At 45.6% G+C, this 25,924-nt stretch overlaps 1 long non-coding RNA gene across 1 annotated transcript in view; it reads right to left on the reverse strand.

Moving 5' to 3' along the window:
- Positions 1-2,791: 2,791 nt before the first annotated feature.
- Positions 2,792-25,924, reverse strand: part of LOC121019388 (uncharacterized) — a 96,432-nt gene continuing 73,299 nt past the window's right edge. The window contains exon 4 of the long non-coding RNA XR_005785561.1: positions 2,792-2,970. This is a non-coding gene — a long non-coding RNA (uncharacterized LOC121019388). The remainder of the gene's footprint in view (positions 2,971-25,924) is intronic.

Genomic DNA, 25,924 nt, shown 5'->3' on the forward strand with positions numbered 1-25,924 from the left:
AAGCTGATTGGTCTAGCTTGGGGCAAGTGTCCACCCCTAGACTATCAGCTATTGCTGGGAGGGGGTCAGGATCACTAGGCAGGAACACAGCTGCTGAGATCCACTTCTGTGGACTGAATAAGTGATCTAGGGAAGTCCAGAAAAGAAGTATCCACAGCACAGGTGTTTGGCAAACATCTGGCCTGTGTCCAGGTATGCCCAGATTCCACAAGCAGGATTTGGGTGACTGCACCCCGTACAAACCAAACCCTAAACTCGTATTGAGCAACTCAACCTGGCCTCATGGAAATGAGCTTCAACCTTGTTACTTGATCGTGGGGTTCAGTTTCCGTTTCCAGAGACAACTGAACGAGCCCAGGCCTGGCTAGGACTGGTGGGTCACAAGTTACACATTGTGTCTTGTTGTATAATCTAATTAATGTGCTCTGCCCTGGTCTCTCCAGGTCATAAAAGTTTAGGCATGGGCATCAGTTGGCTCAAGAGCACCATGCTTGTGAAAGCGGGACTTCATTCTCTTGTCCTTTCTCTCTCGGGGTCCCTGGTGGGATGCCCCCCTCCCACCTCCATTGCAGATCTGCTGTCCTCTTTCTCCCTATGTGGCTCCCACGTGTCCACATTTGGTGTCAACAGAGATGCCTGAAGGGGTCTCCCCACCCGAAAATGTCCATGCCAAGTGCACTGTCTTTGGGTGCATCTAACACCTCCAAAACTCAGGGTCCCAGGTGGTTCTGGGTTCTTTGCAAGAATAAAGAGGAAGGCATTCTTCCCAATTCTAGGCAACACCCTGTGACCCGAGGACTTGGAGAAAATACGCTTCAGTCTAGAGTTTCTTAAATTGTCATTTCCACAGCTCTGTCAGCTCCTAAATCCAACCCCTAACTCTGGAACAGGAGATTTCTCTTCCCTCCATTGTCCCCTACCACACTCCTTTCTCCTCCCATTTAAGAGCAAGCTTCTATGGGTATGACTGGATATGGAGAGATCGGGGCAAGGAGGAGGCACAAGGTGGTTAGGGAGAGACTGAGTGTTTTCTGCACCAGCATCAGCTAGTAAAAATGCCCAATTACACGTATAACCTTATTATTTTCTTATCACTCACTACCCCCAGGTAATTTGCTTTTCTTAAATTGATCTGTGTTCCTTGGTAAAGTGCCATGGCAACTACTCCTGCAGTTTGGAGCCCGGATTCTGTGAGCTGGTAGAAATGAACAGGTCGCGTAGGGATGGGCAGGGCAGGGCCAGGAAGTCGCCGAGGTCTGGTGGGAAGGATCTGTGAGCCTCCACGCCCAAGCCCGGCAGGGAGGCCACTTCACAGTGGCCACAGCATCACGCAGCTCATGCCTCTGGTTTGGTTTTGTCTGCATCATAAATGCTTTGTTTGTTCTAAGTAAATACTCAGCGATGCCCAGCTCAAAAGCTTCTGCAACTGAACTGTTTCCCACCACCCCCTGACAGGCATCCCTCAGAAGTACTGATATACAGGAACTTTCGTGTTTTCAAATGTAGGTAAACTGCAAACTGAGACCAGTCTAGAGCAACAGCTTCATCTTCTGGGGCCAGAGCAGGTTGTCAGGCCCTTGTTTTGCGTCAGGGAAGAGCTAGCTGTGCCCACACTCCTTTGCTTGGACAAAGACTGTTATCAGAAGCAAACATGAGTCCTTACATTGCAGGTTAAATCCTGTCTAAGAGGACTTAGGCCTTTGTGCCAGTTCTACAGCCTAATGATGTGCTACCCTTCATCCACCTGTGGAGTCTACCCAAATATCTTGCCTCTAACTGATCATATTCCCCCTTTCCTTTGTTTCAGGGTAATGATGCCTTTCAGATTTCCCCTCAGCCAAAGGCTTGGGCCCTGGGGCTATTTCTTACCATTTCTTTCTTCTGTCTCAAGCATACTACACATTCCTTTTTCTTGGCTTCGCCTTGAGCTTTCTCTTATGCACATAGCCAGGTCAGAAAAGCCCAATGGACTCTCCCACACGTTGACTTGGTTGGCCATGTGGACTTAGCTCCATTCAGAAGACTGTGTCTTCCCCAACTCCCATGGTGTCCCTCAGGCAGTGACCACAGTCCTGTAGTCCTAAGCCTCCTCCCAATAGGAAACTGGACACTGCAATAAGAAACTGATTCTTGGGTCAATGGCCCCATAGATGGGTCAATGAATATGCTTTAACACATGTCTCTCCTCCCATCAAGCTTGCTAAGTAGAGACTTTCTAGCTAACCTCAACTGAGAATTTCTGCCCTTATACTATCTAGGTACCCATAACTAGCATAATTATTCCTGGGGCTCTGCATTCTGGGGTTGACCAATTTCAGACCAATCTGCACGATTATATCTTCAGGATATATCTTCAGGTTATATCTTCAGGAACCACTCCTTCTGAGGATGGTAACACCATATCAGATATTTTCTTACTGATATAATTTAATATAACTAGAACAAGTCTTGCATAAGCATTATCTATTTAATGTGGAGATAAGTATCGTATATTGGTTAAGACTTAGCCCTTCATGGCTTTTCTCCCTTCTTCGAAGTAAACTAGTAAAAACCCAGCCTCTTTCCCCATATGTCATAATGAGCTTTCCAACAGCTGTCTCCAAACCAGTTTTTACTGATGAAGGGACTAGTAATCTGTTTTCATTTGATCCAGTACCTCAGGTGAAATAAAACTCTGGGAGGGAAAAAAAAAAAACAAAAACTTTTGCACCAGAATTATTTAAAACTTCGCAAATTGTTCACATCAGCTCACGAAGCACAAGTTTAGCAGAGCCTGCCATCTAAAGGGATGACCTCAGTACTTCCTGAAAACAATGATTCATTATTTTACAGGAGACCTTCTCAAAATATTTGCTAACTTTACTTTTCAGACATTTCAGGATTGCATCTTCCGTCCATCATCTTACCTGGGCAGCAACCGGGACTGAGCATGCTTTCTCTTCTACTGATCACCATTACACGTTCTTGCACCTAACAGAAAAACAAAAACCATTTGCAACTCACCTTGGTCCTTGATCCCATGGGGAGGAGGTGGCTACAAATAGTGCAGACACACATCTATCCACTCATTCAACAAGCTTTCCTGTGGAGGCCTGCAAAGGGCCAAGGTCGTGGGAACAAAGATTAAACAAACAAACAAACAAACAAACAAAAACACCTGGTCCCTGACTGCACAAAAGTGATTTCCCAAACCAGGAGCAATTATTAAAAATATGGATCCCAGATTCCCGCCTCAGGATTTCCGAGTGAGTCAGATTCTCTAGAGGTGGGGCCCCCACAAAGTGTCTTAACAAAGGCCTCAGTGCATTCAGACACAGCCAGGTCCAGCCATCTGTACAATGGGAGAAATCCTACTGACGGGGGTACCAGGGAAGAGACAACTCAGGACAAGGGGACTGATCCCGTGGTAGCACTTTGGATGAGGATCTGTGAGGGGGGGGTTATCAGTCAGGATCCAGTCAGAAGGCAGGAGCCAGACCAGTGACTGGGGGTTTAGGATAAGGACTGTTAAAGAGGCATAAAGTGGGAAACTAGGAAACAGGAAAAAGCTAACTCCAAGGCATTACAGAGACATCCGCCGCAGGAGAGCAGCCACCACCACTCCAGTTGGGGCAACAAGGGAAGAGGTTGGAATTACTAAGGCTCAGCAGGCTCGGGAGGACCCCATGGTTCTGGAACCCAAATCTGGGATGCTGGCCAGTCAGTGGACTCTCAGATCAGACTGGTTCCGTGAAAAGCTACAGACTGGATCCCAGCCAGAGAAGTATTGTTAAGGAAATGTGCAAGGGAACAGGAAGAAGCAAGTCTGATCTTCCCTCTTCCAGCTCCTCAATTCCCCCCCGCCTCTAGCGCCCCCTATGGACAGAGCCTAACTTGGAGCAGCTGGCACCGCAGAAATGTGGTGGCCAAGTCCTGATCCCAGCACTACAGGGATAAAGAGGGCTGGGTTTGGAAGTGAGAGACAATAATTTAACAACTGAACAGTGGATGAAAGAAGAGAAAGGAATTTATTCGGGAGGCATCGTGCTACCTTACAAAATGGAATTGTACTCAATCCTCATAATCCTATGAAGAGAAAGCCCAGAGAGGTCAATTCACAAGTGAAAGGTCACACAGCAAGTGGCAGAATTGGATTAGTCCCTATTAATTCCCTGAGTTGACTCCAGCCCTGGCAAAAGACTCCAATTAGAGTGTTATTCTTCCTTCCGCAATTCTTTTCCCTGGAATTGGCTTCCATTCCACCTCACCCTCAAGACAGGCTGTGTGTGCCCCAGATATAATTTAGTTATGTAAGAGGTAAGTTTTCTTTTCCTGATCTTCTGAGTTTACCAGGATTTCCATGTAACTGGGGTGTCAGTGATGACTGTCTCAACTGGATGGATGATGGGGGGGCAGTCAAGCTGGAAGTCAAATCACCTCAAATAACCCCCTCTAGAGCATAAGAATGTGACCACCACTCCACTGGTATCCTGGATCTCATCTCTGGGGGCTTCTCCTGGGGGTGGTGAAGGGGCGGGTGGGACAATGTTCACATGGTGCGATATGACAGAGACAGAGGAGATCCGTGGTGAAGATAGGCCGTCCCCGTGAGGACATCAGACAGGCTCCTAGATGCTGACACAAGGAAGTCAAAGCTGACGGGAGTAACGAGAATCCATGGACCTGCTCCAGTGGAGGCTGGGCTAGTTCACCCTTAGTTCACTTGCTTAGAATTAGACTTTGGACCCCACTGGCTCCTTTCTCGATTTCTCCTCCTCTATAAAAGCAAATTTGAAAACCTTCCATAACCCCACATCCTCCCCCAGACTTTATATGGCATGAGATCCTTTAAAAAGTTGTCCACACTCACAGTATCCCCCTCTTAACCTTTCACCCTCGCTGATCTGGCTTCTGCCCCCACTTCTCCATAGAAACGGTTCTGACTAAGGTGACAAATAATCTACTGGCTCGTAAATGCAATGGGCCTTTCTTAGTCCTTTTATCACTTGACTTCCAGTCAACGTTTGGCTTCCATTTTGAACCATTCTCTTCCATTGGCTTCCAAGACTTGGATGTAGATACATGTCCATTCTACCTCCCGGCTCTGCATCAGTGAAAGTTCTTTAATCTCAAGCAACAAAAACCAACTCTGAGGGGCAAATAAACTCATCAGAAGGCTCTGAACTAGTTCATGGCATGCAGTTGATTCAGTAATAGCTCTGATTCTTCACCCTTCCCCCATATCCACACTCTTTAATATGAGGCTCCTCCCGCCCCTGTAACTTGCTTTGACCAAATGGACACTAGCAGCTGTGACACGAAGACAGGCTTGAAAAAGCATTGGCACTTCCCATTCTTTCCCCTGCTCCTCTGTCTTTATCTTGTGAACATGCCCTGGTGACTTGCTGAAGGATGAGACATGTTGGATACAGCTGGGTCACCCCATTTGTCCCACAGAAGTCACCTGGAACCCAATCAGTTCCCAGCTGACCCCCCAGAGATATGAGAGTCCAGCAAGCACCAGTAGTTGTTTTGTGAACCTTCAACTAGCTGCAGATTCAGGAGCGGACCTACCAGGAGTCTCTACCGGAAGACCACCTATGTGGTCCACAGTTTCATGAGCTGGATAAATGCCTAGTGTTTTAAGTCACTGAATTTTGGGATGGGTTGTCCATTAGCTTGTTAGGGCTGCAATGACAACCTGCCACAGACTGCGTGGCTTACACAACAGAAAAGTATCTTCCCGCAATTCTGGAGGACAGAAGTCCAAGATCAAGGTGTCAGCACATGTCTCTCTCCCTGGTTTGCAGATGGCTATGGATGGCTGTGTCCTCGTGTAGTCTTTCCTCTGCGCACACGCATGCCTTGATTCTCTGTGTACCCGGATTTCCTCTTCTTATAAGGATATCATTCAGGTTGGATGAGGGCCCACTGTAATGACCTCATTTTAACTTAATCAGCTCTTTAAAGGCCCTGTCTCCCAATGCAATCACATTCTGAGGTCCTGGGGCTTAGGACTTGAACTCTATGAATTTGGGGAGGATATAATTTGTCACAGTTTGGCACACCGCATTCTTATGGCAATAAATACCGGCTATATGCCAGAGGAAAAGCTCAAGAACTCCCAACAGGACAGGAAAAGGTAGTGCTAAGGATCCACAGAATAGGATCTAGTAGACAGTCTCTTCAAGCCGTTGTGTTGAGGGTGAACCAGCTTTTTTTTTTTTTTCTTCTCCTTTCTTTCTTTTTCTTTTTCATGGGTAGGAAGGTTCCTTGTGTCATTCTCAATAGCTAGGTTCCAGAGAAAGAATCTGACTGGCCCAGCCTGGGATCTGTACCCTTCACCAATACCCTGATTCACAACCCCACCAAAACCACATGCTGCGGCAGAGAGGTGGTTCCCAAAAGCAATACTGAAATACAGTTGCCAAAAAATGGGGCATGAATTCTGGGCAGAGGCAAGGAGCAACTTAAGTCAACTATGAGCTCTGGCTCTTTTTCCTGGTTTTATAACATCCACTTTGTCCACAAGCCAGGATACGAGGAACGCTGGCCCATGTTGGATGATAGACTGAGCACCCCAAAGATTCCTAAACAACTGGAATCACAGCACAGAGCTGGCAGGGTGGAAATGAATAGGGATCAATGCGAAGGCCTGTACATGAGTCCAAGAGAAGTAACAGCTGGTGAAGGACAAGATAAGAGTGTTGGTAGGGGCGCCTGGGTGGCTCAGTCTGTTAAGCGTCCGACTTCGGCTCAGGTCATGATCTCACAGTTCATGGGTTTGAGCCCCACGTTGGACTCTGCTGACAGCTCAGAGCCTGAAGCCTGTTTCAGTTTCTGTGGCTCCTTCTCTCTCTGCCTCTCCCCTGCTCACGCTCTGTCTCTCAAAAATAAACAAATGTTTAAAAAACAATTTTTTTAAGATAAGAGTGTTGATGCTTAATGGTAGCGTGTGTGGACAACGCCATAAGCTACTACTGGAGGGGCTGGCCAAGGATGGTGGGCTGACGCAGGGCTCAAAGAAAGAGTGAAGGAATATTGCCTGGTCCTGATACTACCTGAAGTTCTGTGTTCTGTGTGTGTGGCTCACCTGGAAGAATATAGCCTAAGACTACTGGTTGAGCGCCTGCTATATACCAGCACTGTTCTAGTGCTTTGCCTGGATCATCTCAGTTAATCAACACAAGCACACAGTGCTCTTATTCCCATTTTACAGACGAGGTAAGTGAGTCAAGGAGAGGTTAAGTAGCTTGTCCAAGGTCACACAGCTGTGATGGAGCCAGGTGTGGACCCAAGCAATCTGACTCCAGAGCCTGTGTTCATAGCTATTAGCGAGACCGGCTCCTGGGAAGTGGGACAATGATACTCTGCTCTTAGGTGAGGGACAGGAGGGAACGGCACCTACTGTGTGCTATACATGCTAGGAGCTTTAAGACACATGAACTTATTCCCTCTTGGAAGATAAGCATTATCGTCCCCATTTTAAACATGGGCCTTCATAGGAAAGGAAGGAGGATGTCTGGTTGAGTAGCTGAAGGAATTGGTGGACTTTTACTTGAAAGTGCCCCTTCGAAAGGTGTACATTTAGGAGCGAGTAGGGCAAATGCTTGAGGGTTGTCAGGATTGAGTTTACTCTGTTTAGCTTCAAGAGGATGGAGTTAGGGCAACAGGTAGAGTTTACAGCAATGTAATTTGGTCTCGAAGTTATAAAGGTCTTTCTGATAGCTTATTAATACTTACAATCATCCTAAATATAATAGTACAAATATTATACCATTTACTAAGCATTTATTATGTGCTAAGAACTGCACAGTCATTATATATATATATGGTCATTTTATTTATTTAAGTTTATTCATTTATTTTGAGAGAGAGAGAGAGAGAGCGCGCATGCGCGCGCACGCGCAGGTGGGGGAGGGGCAGAGAGAGCGAGAGAATCCCAAGCAGGCTCTGCACTGCCAGCACAGAGCCCAATGCAGGGCTCGAACCCCTGAAACTGTGAGATCATGACCTGAGCCGAAATCAAGAGTCAGACGCTTAACCAACTGAGCCACACAGACACCCCTATATTGTCATTTTAATAATAAAATCACAGTAACGGTTGTTATCAAGCACTTACTCTATGCCAGGCACTGTGCCACAGCTTTGAATGATAGGCACTATTATTATTCCCATTTTATAAATGAGAAAGTGAGGCACCGAGAGATTAAGTCAAGGAATCCAAGGTCACACAGCCAGGAGAAGGTACATGAATCCACCAGTCTGTCTCCAGGCCGGAGTTCCTAATAGTCATGCCGCATGGTCCCTCTGGAACAGCAGTGAGGAATCATGGGCGCATCAATGGGAAACACCGGAGTTCCATCACCTAGTGTGTGACTGTCCTGGCTGAAATCGAAGCCCCTCCCACCCTGGGAACCTAGAGACCAGGAGCACAGACCCAGTGAATAAGAGCAGATAACCCCCCCCACACACACACAAATGGGCCTGCAGGCCCTGCCCCGCCCGGCCCCCTGGGCCCAGGCTGCAAGGCCAGGATACTCAAGGCACAACTGTCTCAGCCCTGCTGAGACCACAGCGCGTGTGTTTTATTAAAAGGAAGTGTTTACCCGGCCTACTCCTGGCAGAGCTGCAGTGGCAGTTTATTAGGACTTCATTTGGAGTGTAAATTGTTGCTGGTTTATAAAAAGGTTCTGCAGAGCAGCTCCACCGGGATGGCCCCAATCCGCAGCACAGGGCATGTGAGGCTTTAACTAAATCATTGATTTCCCTCTGGAAGGAGCAGCCCAGATAGGAGCCACTCACTTCACTGCTTAGCTGCTGTCTTCTTGCACCTGGAGGGCAAAGGTGGGAAGATTCCCCCTTCCCTCCTGCGTCCATCCCTGCAGGCGCTTGCACACACGCGCACATGCACCGCTAACCTCTCTGAGGGCCTGTGACATTCCGGTACCCTGGCCCTAAAAGGCCAGTAGGGTCTGAAGAATATGACTTTGAGGGGGCATTTGGGAGCATGCTGCCTGTTGACCTTGCGTTCAGTTACGGTACCTGATTCGTCTCTAAGTCAGACAGGTTTGGGTCCAAATGCCACTTGGATGACCTTGAGCTTGATTACCAAAAGAAAACATAGAACACACAGCTAACTACGAATTTTTGATAAACAATGAATAATTGTTTTTACAGTAAGAATGGGACATGCTCGTCTGAAATTTACATTTAACTGGGCTTCCTACATTCTAGTAACACTTTCCCGGGCAGAGGACTGATCTTCTCTAAGCCTTAGTTTCTCCATCTGTAAAATCTCAGGATTTTAGGAGACTCATGCAAGGCAAAAGGCCTGTAAAGTGTTTAACACGATGACGAGAATACTGCTACTGCTCAGTAAATGTTACTGCTCAGTAAATGTTATCCGCTGTCATTCTTACTCTACATGTTAAATAACCCAATCTGCAGTCTATTGTGGTCATTTGTGCACATCGTCACCTCGGGATTCACTAGAGGACTGGTCCATCCTAATCTTTGTGTCCCTTAATGCCTAGAAAGTTTCTGGAAAGAGGAGGTGCTAGGAATACACGCTAAATGACTTGACAATTTAACAGTTGCAAAAAATCACGAGCCAGTGAGTGAAAAATAATAAATGATCCTGGGTGTATTTATCCAAAAAAGTAGGATTCCCAACTTTGAAAAAGAAAGAGCAAGGTTGCCTGTGGACAATTACGTAGAGTGTCCCAGGAGAGATAAGGACACCCAAGCTAGCCCACCATGGTTCAAATGCTGACCCCCCTCTTCTCTGTGGCTCCCAGTTCTCTCAGTTTGCAAAACAGAAGCAATAATAGTACTACCTCCAAAGGTTCGTGCATGGTCGTACTTGTCAAATACTTATTGCACCACCAGGCACGTAGAACTTGGTGTGTAATTAAGAGTAGCTACTGTTGGGGCGCCTCGGGGGCCCAGTCCTTTAAGCGCCCGACTTCAGCTCAGGTCATGATCTTGTGGTTCGTGAATTCGAGTCCTGCGTTGGGTTCCGTGCTGACAGCTCAGAGCCCGGAGCCTGCTTCAGATCCTGCCCCTCTCTCTCTGCCCCTCCCCCACTCACGCTCTGTCTGTCTCTCTCTCTCTCAAAAATAAACAATTTTTAAAAACTTTTTTTTTCTAAGTTAAAAAAAAAGAGTAGCTACTGTTTATGCCAGCCCTCGCTCTAGAACCATTGACAGGAGAGCAGGGAGCACAGGACGCAGAGGGTCCAGTGGAAGATGCGGAAGACACAGGGACCTCTGGCCCACAACTTGCAGGCCAGGGCAGGGATGCCCACCTGTGCCCTCAGAGGAAAACAGACTCTCTCAAGGAGACTTAGATAAGGAAAACAGTCTGCAGAGAGGCAGGCCATCACACCAGCATCTGACACCCTTGTTTAGCATCTATCTCCTCCTACCGGAATATAATCAGTGAGGGCAGGAATGCTTACATTTTTTTGTTTACTGGAATATCCTCGAACACCTAGCACAGAGTGGGTGTATCAGTCAGTTGTCTGGGAATGGCAGTGAAGAAGAGAAGTTAAGGGAGATTTTGTATTTTAATTTTCCTTCCTTTCTTCCCTTCTCCCTGCCCCCATCCCTCCCTCCCTTCCTTCTTTCCTTCCTTCGAGTGTGAGATGCTCACATGTTCAAGGCTAGAGGGAAAGGGCTAAGGAAGGAGAAGAGACAGAAAATAATGAGGAGACACATCCTACAGATGAGGCAGGAAGGAATGGAGCCCTCTCACCTCTTGGCTAAGCTCGTTCACCCAACAAACACCTCTTGTACGTCAACTGTGATGTCAGGACTTGCCGTCCACTCGCACCCACCTCCCTCTGTAGTGGGGAGTGGAAAACAGTACTCAGGCACTGAAAGAATGAAGTTGACCTCCCTGTTGTGACTGAGAAAGGCCTCCAACATATGCCAAGTTGGGAGAATGCAGAGTAGCACATTCTTGCTTTCGCGCACGCACACGTGTGTGTATGTGGGTGTTTATATCACATAGAACTTTCCGACAAGGAAGGAAAAGAAACTGCTCAGAGTGGTTGCTCCTTAGGGAGAGAAATGGGGAAGATGGAGGTTTCTGGAACAAGACAGAGCTAACTCTGCATTGTCTACCATTTTGTTTTATCAACTATTTGGCCACATACGCTAACTACTGTTTGCAAAAGGAACTCGTGATTCCATCCTTCAGCCATAACCACTGTTAACATTGTGGTGGATATTCTACTATTTTTTCCGAACTAAATACTGATGTTTTGTATCCCAGTTTTTGTTTTTGTTTTTTTTTTCCCCAATATTTCACCATATGTTGAGGGCAGTTCCTCACATTATTAAAATAGACTTCTGATTATAATGGCCATGGTAGAGCTATCTCCTACTGCATTTAATCAGACCCTTCTTGTTAGACATTGAGTTATTCTGAGTTTTCCAACCATTATAAATGATGCTGTAATAGGGGCGCCTGGGTGGCGCAGTCGGTTAAGCGTCCGACTTCAGCCAGGTCACGATCTCGCGGTCCGTGAGTTCGAGCCCCGCGTCGGGCTCTGGACTGATGGCTCAGAGCCTGGAGCCTGTTTCCGATTCTGTGTCTCCCTCTCTCTCTGCCCCTCCTCCTTTCATGCTCTGTCTCTCTCTGTCCCAAAAATAAATAAAAAAAGTTGAAAAAAAAAATTTAAAAAAAAATGATGCTGTAATAAACACCTTTTTTTTTTTTTTACGTTTATTTGAGAGAGAGAGAGAGAGAGCGCGCGCGCAAGCATGAGCAAGGTAGGGGCAGAGAGAGAGGGAGACACAGAATCTGAAGCGGGCTCCATCCAGGCTCCGAGCTGTCAGCACAGAGCCCAACGTGGGACTCAAACTCACAAACTGTGAGATCATGACCTGAGCCGAAGTCGGACACTTAACCGACTGAGCCACCCAGGTGCCCCGTAATAAACATCTTGTATATCCATGTCAGATTACTTAATGAAAATTCTTTGATATGAAATTGCTGAAAGGCTAGATGTGTCTATTTTAATCTATATAAACAGAGAAAAATGTTTATGCTATATTTGGAGAAAGGCAAGATATAAAATAGTGTGACTCATCTTTGCTCAGCCACATGTGGGTGTGTCTGTGGGTGTATGTGTATATACACGCACGATACACGTCTCACATACACACATAGATCTGTAGGATAGAGAAGGTTGAGAAGATGTATACCAAAAAGTGAATTCTTTGCTGAGGGGGGTGGGATCTGGGGTGATTTTCACTTCTTGTTTCTATTCTCGAAAACGCCAGATCCCTCCTCCAGCACTGAGGCACTCCTCCAAGCTTCCAAGATACGTTCCAGGAACTGTCCTCAGCTGCATGAGTGGCCTCACCCGGGTCACACATGCACTTCCAGGGGACATCTGCATCCAGTGACCGGTCAATGCCGGCGTACAAAAGCCTGGTGTCTTAATCCCAGCTCCCCAGCTCCCCAGCTCCCATGGGAGTGGCTGGGGCCTTTGTTGCGACTGTATCATAGCCCGATTTCTCCCTCTGACTAGCCCCACTTTCCAGGTGAGCCAACCCACAGCATCTGAAATGAAAACTTATTCATTTGGTAATGAGAAAAGTTTCAATTTTAAAAAATCCTTATGAAATGCCCTACTTTTCTCGTTGTCGATGATTTTCCACTATGAAAAGTTGTCTGTTCTCCAAAGTGACCAACAAAATGCACTATGATATCTGTTGCCCTGGCTCATTCAGGGAAAGGCACTGAAGGCAATTAATCAATTAGTTGTTTTGTCTTCCAATAAATTCCCTTCCAGTGGTGCCTGACCCTGGCCAGCTGACATTTCCATAACCCACTTGCCACCTTATGTGTGTTAAATGACTTCTTATTGTCCTAAACTTGGAGATTTTAATCTCATCTATTAAGCCAGCAGGCCCAGTAATTCCCTGAATGCATTTTTATTGACTTTGTAAATCAGAGTTCCCCACGTCAGGGACTGTGACCAGGAGAGAGGTGTTTGTCTGTGAAATTGGCTGGACACAGACCATTGACTGTGATGATAACTGGTGATTTGTGGGGCCAGATAGACAAGTCACATGCACTAAGCAGATTAAAATATAACAAAACAAAAAGGTTCTATTACCCGGGAATACTGGCAAAGGGCAGCAGGATGTTTGTGATAAAAGATAGAAAACAAACTAATTCCAAGTCTGGAAGGAAGCCCAAAACAGCGCTTTGCTCCCTCTTTGCTGAGTCAAAGAGAAAGTGTGGGGCTGCTAAACACAGCTAAGTAAACCAATTTCTGAAAGCCCTTTAGCAAAAGTCAGAGAAAGCTTGGGGTCTGCCCCGTATTCGTGATGTTGTACAAATCCTTGCCTCTTGTGGCAGGAACAGCTTACAAAAGGTGCAGTGACAACTTTAAACAGCTTCCAAGAACACTGTTCTGGTGGCTCCGTCCCACTGAGGATGAAATCTAAACGGTTCGGCCTTTGCCCACTGCTCTGACTTTATCCTTTGTCACTGTTCTCCTGCCCTATTGCCTTCTTGCTGCTATTCCAGTAACACTAGCACTTTCTGCCCTCAGGGCCTTTGCACCTGCTGTTCCTTCTGCTCTTAGATTTCTCCATGTCCAGCTTGGACACTTGACTTAGGTCTCTGGAAAGATGTCACCTCCACACAGATGCTTCCCTGGTCACTCAATCTGAAATGCACCCCACCCCATCACTCTCAATTTCTCCATTCACTAGTGTTTTTTTTTTTTATTTAAAATTTTTTTTTCAACATTTATTTATTTTTGGGACAGAGAGAGACAGAGCATGAACGGGGGAGGGGCAGAGAGAGAGGGAGACACAGAATCGGAAACAGGCTCCAGGCTCTGAGCCATCAGCTCAGAGCCTGACGCGGGGCTCGAACTCACGGACCGCGAGATCGTGACCTGGCTGAAGTCAGACGCTTAACCGACTGTGCCACCCAGGAGCCCCTCACTAGTGTTTTTATCCATTGTATTTATAGTGAACTGAGGTCATATTAATATTATAGGCTTGTTGTTTATTTTAAACTGTAATCTTCCAGAGAACAGCATTTTTTTAAGTTTGTTTATTTATTTTGAGTGACAGCGAGAGAGCAGGGGAAGGACAGAGAGAGAGGGAGAGAGAATCCTAAGCAGGCTCCATGCTATTAGTGCAAAGCCCAACACTGGGCTCTATCACAAACCACGAGATCATGACCTGAGCTGAAATCAGGTTTGGAAACTTAACTGACTGAGCCACCCAGGTGCCCCAAGAACAGGGATTTTTGTGTTTTGTTCACTGCTGTATTCCCAGTGCCTGGAACAGTCAGTGCTCAAATATTTGTCGAATGAGTAAGTTATGCATTCTATCTCCTTTTATCTTCATCTAAAGGGCTTAATTTATTCATTTATTTATTTAACAAATGTTTGTTGAGGACCTACAATAAGCCAGGCACTGTGCCAAGTGCTGGTTCTTATATGGATATGTTCATATATACATATGTGATACGTATGAAATTCTAATCCACTATCAAAATTTAAGATGCAACTTAGCAACAGTGTCTGTACTGTTAATGGAGTGTGTGTGTGTGTGTGTGTGTGTGTGTGTGTGTTTCTCTTCTAGAGTAAATTGGGAGATTATTATGTTGTGACTGGTTTCTAGCCAGTGGGATGTGCACTTAAGTGATGCATACATTTTCCAAGAGTCTAGACCAGTGCTGTCCGGCAGAAATATAGTGGAAGCCACATCTAGGATTTTGAATTTTCTAGTAAGCATATTTTTTAAAAGTAAAAAGAAACAGTTTATGTTAACTTTAAGGATATATTTGATTTAACCTAACATATCCCAAATGTTATCACTTCAACATGTAATCAGTATTTTTAAATTATTAATGAGATATTTTACATTCTTTCTTCCCCACTGAGTCTTCAAACTCTAATGGCTCTTTTGCACCCACAGCACATCTCAGTAAAGACACTAAATTTTCATCAGAAGCAGATGATCTGTATTTAGATTTCATAAACTCAGGTGAAAAAAGTATATTCAGATAGCCCAGTAGTTCCAAACTTACCTAAAAGTTTTCCAATAACTGAACAAAGTATCAATTTTTTTAAGTTTTTATTTATTTTGAGAGAGAGAGAGAGAGAGAGAGAGAGACATTAAGAAAGCAGGGGAGGGACAGAGAGAGAAACAGAATTCCTAGCAGGCTTCACACTGTGGGTGCAGAGCCCCATGCAAGGCTTAAACTCACGAACCTTGGGGCGCTTGGGTGGCTCAGTCGGTTAAGCGGCCGACTTCGGCTCAGGTCACGATCTCACACTCCGTGAGTTCGAGCCCCGCGTCGGGCCCTGTGCTGACTGCTCAGAGCCTGGAGCCTGTTTCCGATTCCGTGTCTCCCTCTCTCTGACCCTCCCCCGTTCATGCTCTGTCTCTCTCTGTCTCAAAAATAAATAAACGTTAAAAAAAATTTTTTTTTAAATAAATAAATAAAAAATAAAAAAAACTCACGAACCTTGAGATCATGATCCAAGTTGAAGTCAGATGCTTAACCAACTAAGCCACTCAGGCGCCCCCATCAATTTTTAATTTACATTTAGACTAATTAAAATTAAATATAAAATTCACTTCCTCAGTATCACTAGCCACCTTTCAGGTGCTCAATAGCCATGGTAGTGGCTACTGTGATGGATCCTAAAAAAGTTGGGCATACACTGCCCGTGCTTTCCCTCTTCCCACTGACTGGGAGGCCGTAACAACCAGAAGTTCGACTTGGACCCAGAGATGGAAGCCATGTGGTTGGTGTTGACAAAACCAACCTCCCCACCTGTAGACAGTTATGTGAAAAAGAAAGAAACTTCCATTCTATTGAAGGCTCCGTATTTTTAGGTCCCTTTGTTATGACAGCTGAGCCTATATCCTTTAAATTTTTTTTTTTCAACGTTTATTTATTTTTGGGACAGAGAGAGACAGAGCATGAACAGGGGAGGGGCAGAGAGAGAGGGAGACACAGAATCGGAAACAGGCTCCAGGTTCTGAGCCATCAGCCCAGAGCCCGACGCGGGGCTCGAACTCACGGACCGCGAGATCGTGACCTGGCTGAAGTCGGACGCTTAACCGACTGCGCCACCCAGGCGCCCCTGAGCCTATATCCTAACTGATAATACATCTACTGGAGGTTTCCCATACCTCCTGGTCCTAGCTTTACTTCTAAAAACATTAACTATTATTTTTTTTAATGTTTGTTTATTTTGAGAGAGAGAGAGATTGACAGAACATGAGCAGGGGAAGGACACAGAGAGAGGGAGACACAGAATCTGAAGCAGGCTCCAGGCTCAGAGCTGTCAGCATAGAGCCTAACACGGGGCTCGAACTCACAAACCCTGAGATCATGACCTGAGCCGAAGTCGGATGTTTAACCGAGTGAGCCACCCAGGGGCCCCATAAACATTAATTAACAATACCATCAGTATTAGTATGTCTCAGTTTATATTTTCCTTGGGGCATTACATCAAGCACTCCTCAATATCTCAGGCTGTTATGTCAGCAAATTTCCAACTTTGGGCTCCAGGGGGAGCTCAGGGTGGGCAGAGATTACCTAGCTCAGGCTCCACCACTGTGATGGTTAAGTTTAAGCATCAACTTGACCGGGCTTCAAGATGCCCCGACGTTTGATCAAGTGTTATTCTGAGTGTGATATTTTGCACAGGTGTTTCTGGATGAGATTAACATTTGAATCCGCACAATGAGAAAAGTAGATTCTCCTCCCTAATGTTGGTGGGCCTCGTCCAATCAGTTGAAGGCCTGAATAGAACAAAAGGGCTGACCAGTTAAGCGGGAACTCCTCTTGCCTGCCTGACCACTGACCTGGGATCTTGGTTCTTTCCTGTCTTCAGACTGAAACATTGGCTCTTTCTGGATCTCAACCCTGCCAGCATTTGGATGATTGTTGCAGCATGAGCTTTACTGGGTAAAGCCTCCAGCTGGCTGATTACAGAGACTCATCAGCCTCTGTAATCATGTGAGTCAATTATTCGTTATAATAAATCAATCTCTCTGACTCTCTCTGTCTCTCTGAGAGAGGGTTCTATTCCTTCCTGCTTCATCTGGAAGATGTGTCTCCTCATTATTTTCCACCTCTACTTCTTCCCTGAACTTTTCCCTTTGGGGGAGGGGTGGGGAGAGAGAGAAAGAGGAAGGGAGGATGGGAGGGAGGGAGGGAGGGAGGGAAAGAGAAAGAGAAGGAGATAGGGAGGGCGGGGTACACAAAGGGAAGGAGGGAGGGAGAGAAGTAGAGAGGGAGGGAAGGAGAAAGAGGGAGAGGAGGAGAAGGAAAGAGAGAAGTTTCAAGAAAAAGAGATCTTATTGGTTCTGTTTCTCAGGAGAACCCTGACCAATGTAATCACTAACTGGCTGGGTAACCTCTCTGTGCCTCAGTTTCCTCGTCTGAAAAATGGGAGAAATGACCATCCTCTACTGTCAGTTATTCTTGTTATTTTATTACCACAACACAAGGACTGCTGGGAGGGGGGGTGGGGAATAAGTTGTGCAAGCATGTACGGGGCATTTCAAATTTAAGGTCTCCGGCTGTGTTTGGCCCTCAGCACGCAGACCAAGGCTTTTACACCTCCCTCTCCTGCTGCCCTCAGCAGCTGGGGTGCTTCACACTCACACTACCACCTCCTCTTGCCCCTTAAATTAGCCCAATCCTCTTGGATTGGACCCTGCCTTCCATTTCAGAGAGAAAATGATGCCTTCCAGGCATGAACTTGTTAATTAATTTTGTTTCATCTGTTCCTGCTTTTGATCTCGTGCTCTCTCTCTCTCTGTCTCTCTCTCTCTCTCCTCAGGGATATCCACTCCACATTAACTTTTCTCTCTTTCCTAGACTCCTAGCCTCAGAAGTCATGCCTGGGGCCATCTTAGTCTTAAAAGCTTCCCACCATCCAGCGTCCAGCATCTTCCTAGCACCCTGTTGTCCTCCCTCGGTCTCTGCCAGACTCCCTGCCCCTGCCTTTCACGTACTTACTAGCACTCCCTCAGGAGGCGCTAAGGAAAGGGAAGAAGCCAGGCAGATTGCTGGGGAAGATTCCAGACAGAGGATCAAAGTGCACAGGCTCCAAGGCAAGAGTATGCTTGGAATGGTCGAGGAACATCAAAGCCAGTGTGGAGAGTGAGCAAAGGGGTGAGTGATGGGGGGGGGGGTGAAATCAGGGCACAAGGTGCACCCACACAGGGTGGAGGGTTGGCTGTGGCTCTGAAAAAAGTGGAGAGCTGTTGATGGCTGTTGAGCAGAGAAGTCACGTACTCCCAGCTACATCTGAAAAGGCTCCTTTTGCAGAGAAGCAAGAGCAGAGACAGGAGACCCATCACAAGGCAAGTACAATAAGCCAAGCAAGACAAGAGGCAGCTCAACCAGAAAGGAAGCGTCAGAAGCAGTGGGAGACGCTGTCCCACTCTGGCTGTGTTGTGAAGGCAGGGCCCGGGGAATCTGCCGCATCTGCTGGTGTTTCTTCGGGTGAGGATTACAGGAGAGAGAGAGGCATGCAGGATGCCCCCAAGCTTTGTCCTTTCTCACCTGCCACATGCTCCTCCCCCGGCCACCTGCCCTCCCTTCCAGGGCTGTCATAGGGCCTCACATTTACAAGGGCCTCACATTTAGAATTCTGGCCTAAACCCATTCCCCAAATTGCAAAGGTAAATACGTAAAATAACGATGGCAGGAAGATGCGAGAGAGATGTAGTGAAAAGCAAGTCAAAGTCCTGTCCGTCATCGCTGGCAGTCGGTAGATCCTGGATAGTGTCCGCGTTAATAAACTAAGAAACGGCAGTTTTTGCATATTATTTAGAGATGTGGAGGTGACCACCAGAAGAAATAGTTTAAAAGGGTTAAAACCGGTTGCTTCTGAGAAACAGGATTTCGGGCGGGAAGCAAGAGGACAAAGACTAGTGTTTTTCATTAAAATCTATTTTGTACTGTTTCTTGGTTTCTTTCTCTTTTTTTTAAACAATGAACATGCACTCTTCCATGCTAGTATTCTTTAGCACAAGACTTATTACATCCTCTTGTGTTCAACCGGTGGTTACATTTCTTTATTTGTTTGGGCTTAAAAAAATTCCCTGTATTGGCATTATAATGTTGATCTTGCTATAAATTTTTTAAAGAGCTTCAGCAAAACAGAAATGCTTTAGCTCCCCAATGACACTGCCTGTAAACACCGTTTATAAGCTTGTTTCCCACAACATTTTGAATGAAATAGCTTAGTATTTCAGATCAAATGAGCTGTTTGCATGTTTGGGGTTTTCTTTGACATAGATCATGGCACATCTGTGTGTGTTTTATTTACAGCTACAACTTGGAAGCTATCACAGAGAGCTAACTGGCATTGTTTCCAATTATTAAGCTGCTGGTTAAATATCCTTGCAAAACAAAGCCAATCTTGGCTGCCTCCATGTTGCCTAAGTCCGAGGTGAGGACTAGATGGCTTTTGCAGTCTGGACCGAAACTCTCTTTCCTACATCAACCGACAACCCCTATTCCCCCTTTGCACCCTCCTCCTCCCCACCTTCCTTCTAGATATTCGCCACCCCGGACAGCAAGCACCTGCCAGCCTATGTGCTAATGCCTGTGCGGGTTTGCTCTGCCAGGTGATCTCTTCTTTCAAGGACTAACTCGAACATGACCTAGTCAGGCACCTGTCTTTCTACTGCTAGGCCTATTGCCATGGGCCCCAGAGCAGACTGGTTTCCTAAGCTTGTCTTCTTATCAGGCTTTAGACCCTTGGAAATTTTGGTGACCGTCACCTACCTACGCCCTCTCTGCAGGCTGCCTGCTGAGCGGGAAGCTCTGAGCTCCGCTGTCTGCGCCGCCCCTGCAGGTGAACATTCGTGCTTTCACGCATTCACACATTCTACAAACCTTCATGGGACACCTCTGGTTTTGTAGGCACTGTGCTAAGCATTAGGAGCACCATAGCGGGCATGGGGCTCAAGACACTATCTAACGGGAAAAAGGGGGCAGTGAAACAAGAAATGACAAGTGTCATGGGTGCTTGAAAAGAAGATGTTCAGCATGCTGGGAGAATATATATAAATAAGGATGACTAAATGGGGGAGCAGAGAGAGTTGAAAGGGAAGTGACGTTTGAGCTGGTACCTCAACTCTGTGCAGCAGTTTGTCAGGCAAGGTGGGCAGGGGGGGTGGAGGAAGAAGTGTGTCCCAGCAAAGAGGACAGCAAGTGCAGGAGTCCTGGAGGGCTGGGGACAGAGGGAGTGGACTTGAGTGGCACAAGCACAAGGGGGCGGAGGCAGCAGAAGACAGAGAGGTACACAAAGCCAGCTCATCAGAGGCCTTGCAAGTCAGTTCCCTTGCAAGGAGGTTGGACTTTATTCTTTCTTTCTTTCTTTCTTTCTTTCTTTCTTTCTTTCTTTCTTTCTTTCCTTCTTTCTTCCTTTCTCTCTTTCTTTAAATTCAAGTTAGTTAATGTACAGTGTAGTCTTGGCTTCAGGAGTAGAGCCCAATGATTCATCTCTTACATACAACACCCAGTGCTTATCCCAAAAAGTGCCCTCCTTAATGTGTATCACCCATTTAACCCATCCCCCAACCCACCTCCCCTCCAGCAACCCTCAGCTTGTTCTCTGTATTTGTCTCTTATGGTTTGCCTGTTTTTCTTACTTTTCCTTCCCTTCCCCTATCTGTTGTGTTTCTCAAATTCCACATATGAGTGAATTCATATGATACGTGTTTTTCTCTGACTTATTTCCCTTAGCAGAATACACTCTAGTTACATCCACATAAGTTGCAAATGGCAAGATATCATTGTTTTTTTCATTGCCAAGTAGTATTCCATTGTGTGTGTGTGTGTGTGTGTGTGTGTGTGTGTGTGTGTGTGTGTATACCACATCTTTATCCATTCATCAGTCAATGGATATTTGTGCTGTTTCCATAGTTTGGTTATTATTGATAGTGCTGTAATAAAACATTGGGGTGCATGTGCCCCTTCGAATCAGCATTTTTGTATCCTTTGGATAAATTCCTAGTAGTGCAATTGCTGGGTTGTAGGATAGTTCTATTTTTAATTTTTTGAGGAAACTCCAGAGTGGCTGCACAAATTTGCATTCCCACCAACAGTGCAAAAGTGTTCGTTCCCCTTTCTCTGCATCCTCGCCAACATCTGTTGTTGTCTGAGTTAATGTTAGCCACTCTGACAGGTGTGAGGTGGTGTCTCATTGTGGTTTTGATTTGTATTTCCCTGATGATGAGTGATGTTGAGCATCTTTTCATGTGTCTGTTAGCCATCTGGACGTCTTCTTTGGAAAAGTGTCTCTTCATGTCTTCTGCCTGTTTCTTCACTGGATTATTTGTTTTTTGGACACTGAGTTTGGTAAGTTCCTTATTCTAAAGCAACAGGGAGCCGTGGAAGGGTTGCAAGCAATTGCAGGGAGAGGGGGCCTACATGATCCAAGCAATGTTTTCTTATTACTTTTTGATTTTCAAGTTGTCAAATCTTACCGAATGTTTACAGAACTGTTTCCTGACATGGATGCTTTTTCTGATGTCCTTGTGGATATTCGTGTTTATTAATAATTTTAATTACAAAGTAACCTGTAAATATTATAACAGAAATTGTTATAAATTTTAATTTAGTTTATTTTAAGTAGGCTCCACACCCATTGTGGGGCTTAAACTCATGACCCTGAGATCAAGAGTCATATGCTCTATCGACTCAGCCAGCCAGGTACCCCTCTTATAAATTTTTTAAATTGCCTTATGACATTAATTATAGGTATTATAACAGAAAATACTGAGAGGAGGAATATAAACATCACCCTGAGGCTCGCTGACAGGAGACAACCAGTATCTCTTCCCGGGCACAGATGCACAGACCAACATGAACCCGTGTTATCAACATAGCATCATCCCATGTGTAATTCATTTTGCAATCTACTTTTGTCACTTAACAAATATCATCATCATCATTTTGTCATTGAGCATGTTATTCAAAAACTTCATACTGGGAATATTCATATGGAATTCTATTTATTGTGCGTTTTCCTCCCTCACATAGTAATTCTTAATTCAGAAAAAAAGAAAAGTCCCAAGCACAAAAGTCAGTTATAAACAGGTAAATATTTTAGTGAATGTCCTTTCTGTCTTTTATTTCCTATACATCTGTTAATTTCTTTCTTTCTTTCTTTCTCTTTCTTTCTTTCTTTCTTTCTTTTGTTCTTTCTTTTTTTTTTTTCCACTGTTTATTTATTTTGAAAGAGAGAGTGCAACTGGGGGATGGGCAGAGAGAGAGAATCCCAAGCAGGCTATGCGCTGTCAGGGCAGAGCCCCATGCGGGGCTCAGTTTCACGAATCCACGAGATCACGAACTGTGTCAAGGTCAAGAATTGGGTACTCAACCTACTAAGCTACCCAGGCACCCCTACATCTAAGAAGAACTCGGGGTTTTTTTGTTTTTGTTTTTCTTTTTCTTTTTTAGAATGCGGGAGAAAAACACATTTGTCCTAGAAATAAACTTTGTAGTTATCATTTTGTAGCTGCTTTTCTTTTAGCAGTATGTTGTACACGTGTTTACATGTTTGATAAATATCTCTACGCGGAGCTGGAAGATGCTGGATGTCTACCCTCCACTTTGATCAAGAGTCAGGCTTATCAAACCTCTCTCATTGCTCTCACCTCGAGAGCTCTCACTGCTAACAGTCACTCTTCCCAGTTCTCAGGCCTGAAATCAGTAGGAAAAAATGCCCCTTTGTCTTAAGTGGCATCTCAAGAACTCCACCGTGGATACCTGGTTCCTACAGCCCTGCCGAATGCTAGTGATCACTGCATGAATCCCCAGTGACACTTGAGTGACCCCCCTCCCAGGGATAATTTGCTTCTCCCTCTACTAGGTGTCCATTTGAGTTTGTGCGTTTCTCAATTCCACTCTTACATATTGTACAAAAGTTAGTTTTCCCTATTTCCTTAGTTATTCCTGTTTAAAGAAAAAGGTTTTATTAACACCCTACTACTATACACTGCTACTGAGGGTACCGTGCAGGCTGATGTCAAAATAATCAGGTTATGGTCTCAATGAGTCTGCAAGCCATGTGCACATGGAGAATACAGAGAAAAGCAAACAAATGTAATATTGGGTAACAGGCATTTGCTCAGGTGTTGAAGTTGGAGCATTAGATATTATGGCAGGAAATAAGAGGAGCGTCAGGAGGGGGCAGTTACAGGGTAGTCAGGGAAAGCTTCCTGGAAGAACGGACAGCTCTATTGAGACTGCTCTTCCCAAAGTAATTAACAACTGTCTAATTGCCTCTTTTCAACCCAATGGCCTCTCTTCAGTCTTCATTCTGCATGATTTCTCTGCAGGACTTGACAATGTCCACTGCCCACTACCTCATTCGTTCATTTATTTGCCAAATATTTTTTTAAAATTCGTTTAAATGTTTGGGGCACCTAGGTGGCTCAGTCGGTTAAGCGGCTGACTTCAGCTCAGGTCATGATCTCATGGTCCGTGAGTTCGAGCCCCGTGTCAGGCCCTGTGCGGACAGCTCAGAGCCTGCAGCCTGTTTCGGATTCTGTGTCTCCCTCTCTCTGACCCTCCCCCGTTCATGCTCTCTCTCTCAAAAATAAATAAATGTTTAAAAAAAAATTCATTTAAATGTTTGAGAGGCAGACACAGTGTGAGCAGGGGAGGGGCAGAGAGAGGGGGAGACACAGAATCTGAAGCAGGTTCCAGGCTCTGAGCTGTCCACATAGAGCCCAAAGCAGGGCTTGAACCCACGAACCGTGAGATCATGACCTGAGCCAAAGCTGGACGCTGAACTGACTGAGCCACCCAGGTGCCCCTATTTGCCAAATATTTATCGACAACATTCATCATGTGCTGATCATGAGACACAATGGTGGGTGCCTGATTTTTGTGATGACATCTCTCCTGATTCCATACCTTTGACCATTCATCCTCAATCTTCTTCATGAATTCATTTTCCCTTCTTCTGTCAGCCCAGGTCTCTGCCACTCTCCCCCAGCAACCTCAGTGACTCTAGTGACTTCAAGAAGTCACTAATGCCCCCAAATCTCTATCTCTAAATGCAACCTTTCTCTCAGTCTCCATAAGGATACTTCCAGTGGCTTCCGGGACATTTGATCCAGGCTGGGTGGGGAGAGGGCGGGGTGGTAAGGAGTTGTGTCTACCATGTGCCAGGTGCTGTGCTAGTTACTGGAACTAGAAGGCAAATTTCCTCAAGAAGGTCATGGTCAAGTGGAAAGTTAAGTCTGCATAATTTCAGATACACTAAGCACACATCCAAACACGTACAGCACTGTCCATTCTGGAATATGTGACATCTGATCTCTGACAGGGCTCGTGTGATAACATTGCACAACCACAGGGGTTGTCTACACTGTGAATAAGATCCTCTTGGGACACCTCGGACAAGTGTCTGACTTCGGCTCACGTCATGATCTCACAGTTGGTGAGTTCGAGCCCCACACATCAGGATCTCTGCTGTCAGTACAGAGTCTGCTTCAGATCCTCTGTCCCCCTCTCTCTGTCCCTCCCCTGCTTATGCCTAATTCTCTCTCTCTCTCAAAAATAAACAAACAAACAAACAAAAAAGACCCTCTACGGTTCAACAGTACACAACCTATACAGCCTTACATGGCAGCTTCCATGGGACTCCATGTGGGGCTGAGAAAGCAATAGGCTGGAACATTAGCCCTGATGGCTCACTTGGTGGTTTCCCTGATGATCAATGGGTTGGACATGGATTATGTTTCCCCACTTTGAAAATAGAGTCCTTTAGGAGCAAAGTTCTGAAATAACAGCCTCCTCCAAATAAGAAAAGAGAAGCAAAGCCCTAAGGTCGTGGACCCTCTTTTCATGAGGCCCTGAAATAAAAGAATTTCTCCTTTACCATCTAGACCCAAGGTTGCAAACAGGTGCATGTCGTGTGTGACCTGCAGAGGTATTTTGAATTTATCTGCAACTAATTCCATGTAAAAATCCAGATGTTTAGCTTCTTTGGAAAAACTGGAAGCCTACATTCCCACATGGCAACTGTCAGCTGGAGGGGAGTGGTAGCATCCCCGTGAGGTGGGGGTGGGCTTCCAGTTCTCCTCAGCCCCACCTCTGCCCGTCACCTCCCTGACCTGCCCGACCCCTGTAGTCAGTCATAGTAACTTCAATGTAAAAAATTCTTTTTACCTAGAAATGGCCTCCTAATTATTTTATTGATTTGCAGAGTCCATTAATGTATTGAATTTTCTAGTGATAACAAGTCTTGGCTACAGAATAAAAAAGAAAAACCCTGTAACAGAACAGATTCCAAGAGCTGTTCTGCTCATTGCACACAAACAACCAGTTAGTCCCGAGGAAGCACCACTCTCCTCCCCTCACCTCTCTGGCAAAAGTCATCCAGCAATGAGTATATTTTCAAAATCATCCCAGATCTACCTGGAAATGAGCTCAGAGATCTCCCAGAGCTGGTGCAATTAGTTGTATCTCTAAGGCAAGGGCTCCCCTGCAGGGGGAATCAGGCCATTTTACATTAACCCTTTGTGACCCGAGCAGACATTGATGAAAGAAGAAATCCAATTCATAAATAAGCAAGCTCACAAAAGAACTGCATGCAAGGCCACACAAGACACGGCATTTTCCTCCAAAAAATCACCAGATGTTTAAAAAGGTCTCCACTTAAGGACTAGAGCAGGCTTTTTTGTTTCTTGTTTTGAGCAGCAAGGAGCTGGTTTACCTTTTAGGAAAGGCTATTTAGAGGTGTGATTTGAGAGAAATATTTTTATATTCATATTTCTCAATGTTGTGAGCATGGCTTTCTACCACCTCCATCCACCAGTGGCTAACAGAGGATACAGATGGGGTGCACTGACACATCAGGAGCTCTGAGAAATTTCTGCTCAGTGCAGCGTGGATAGGACCTGGT

Source organism: Herpailurus yagouaroundi, unplaced genomic scaffold (genome assembly GCF_014898765.1).
Source record: "Herpailurus yagouaroundi ecotype Mexico unplaced genomic scaffold, PumYag 222, whole genome shotgun sequence".
NCBI lineage: Eukaryota > Metazoa > Chordata > Mammalia > Carnivora > Felidae > Herpailurus > Herpailurus yagouaroundi.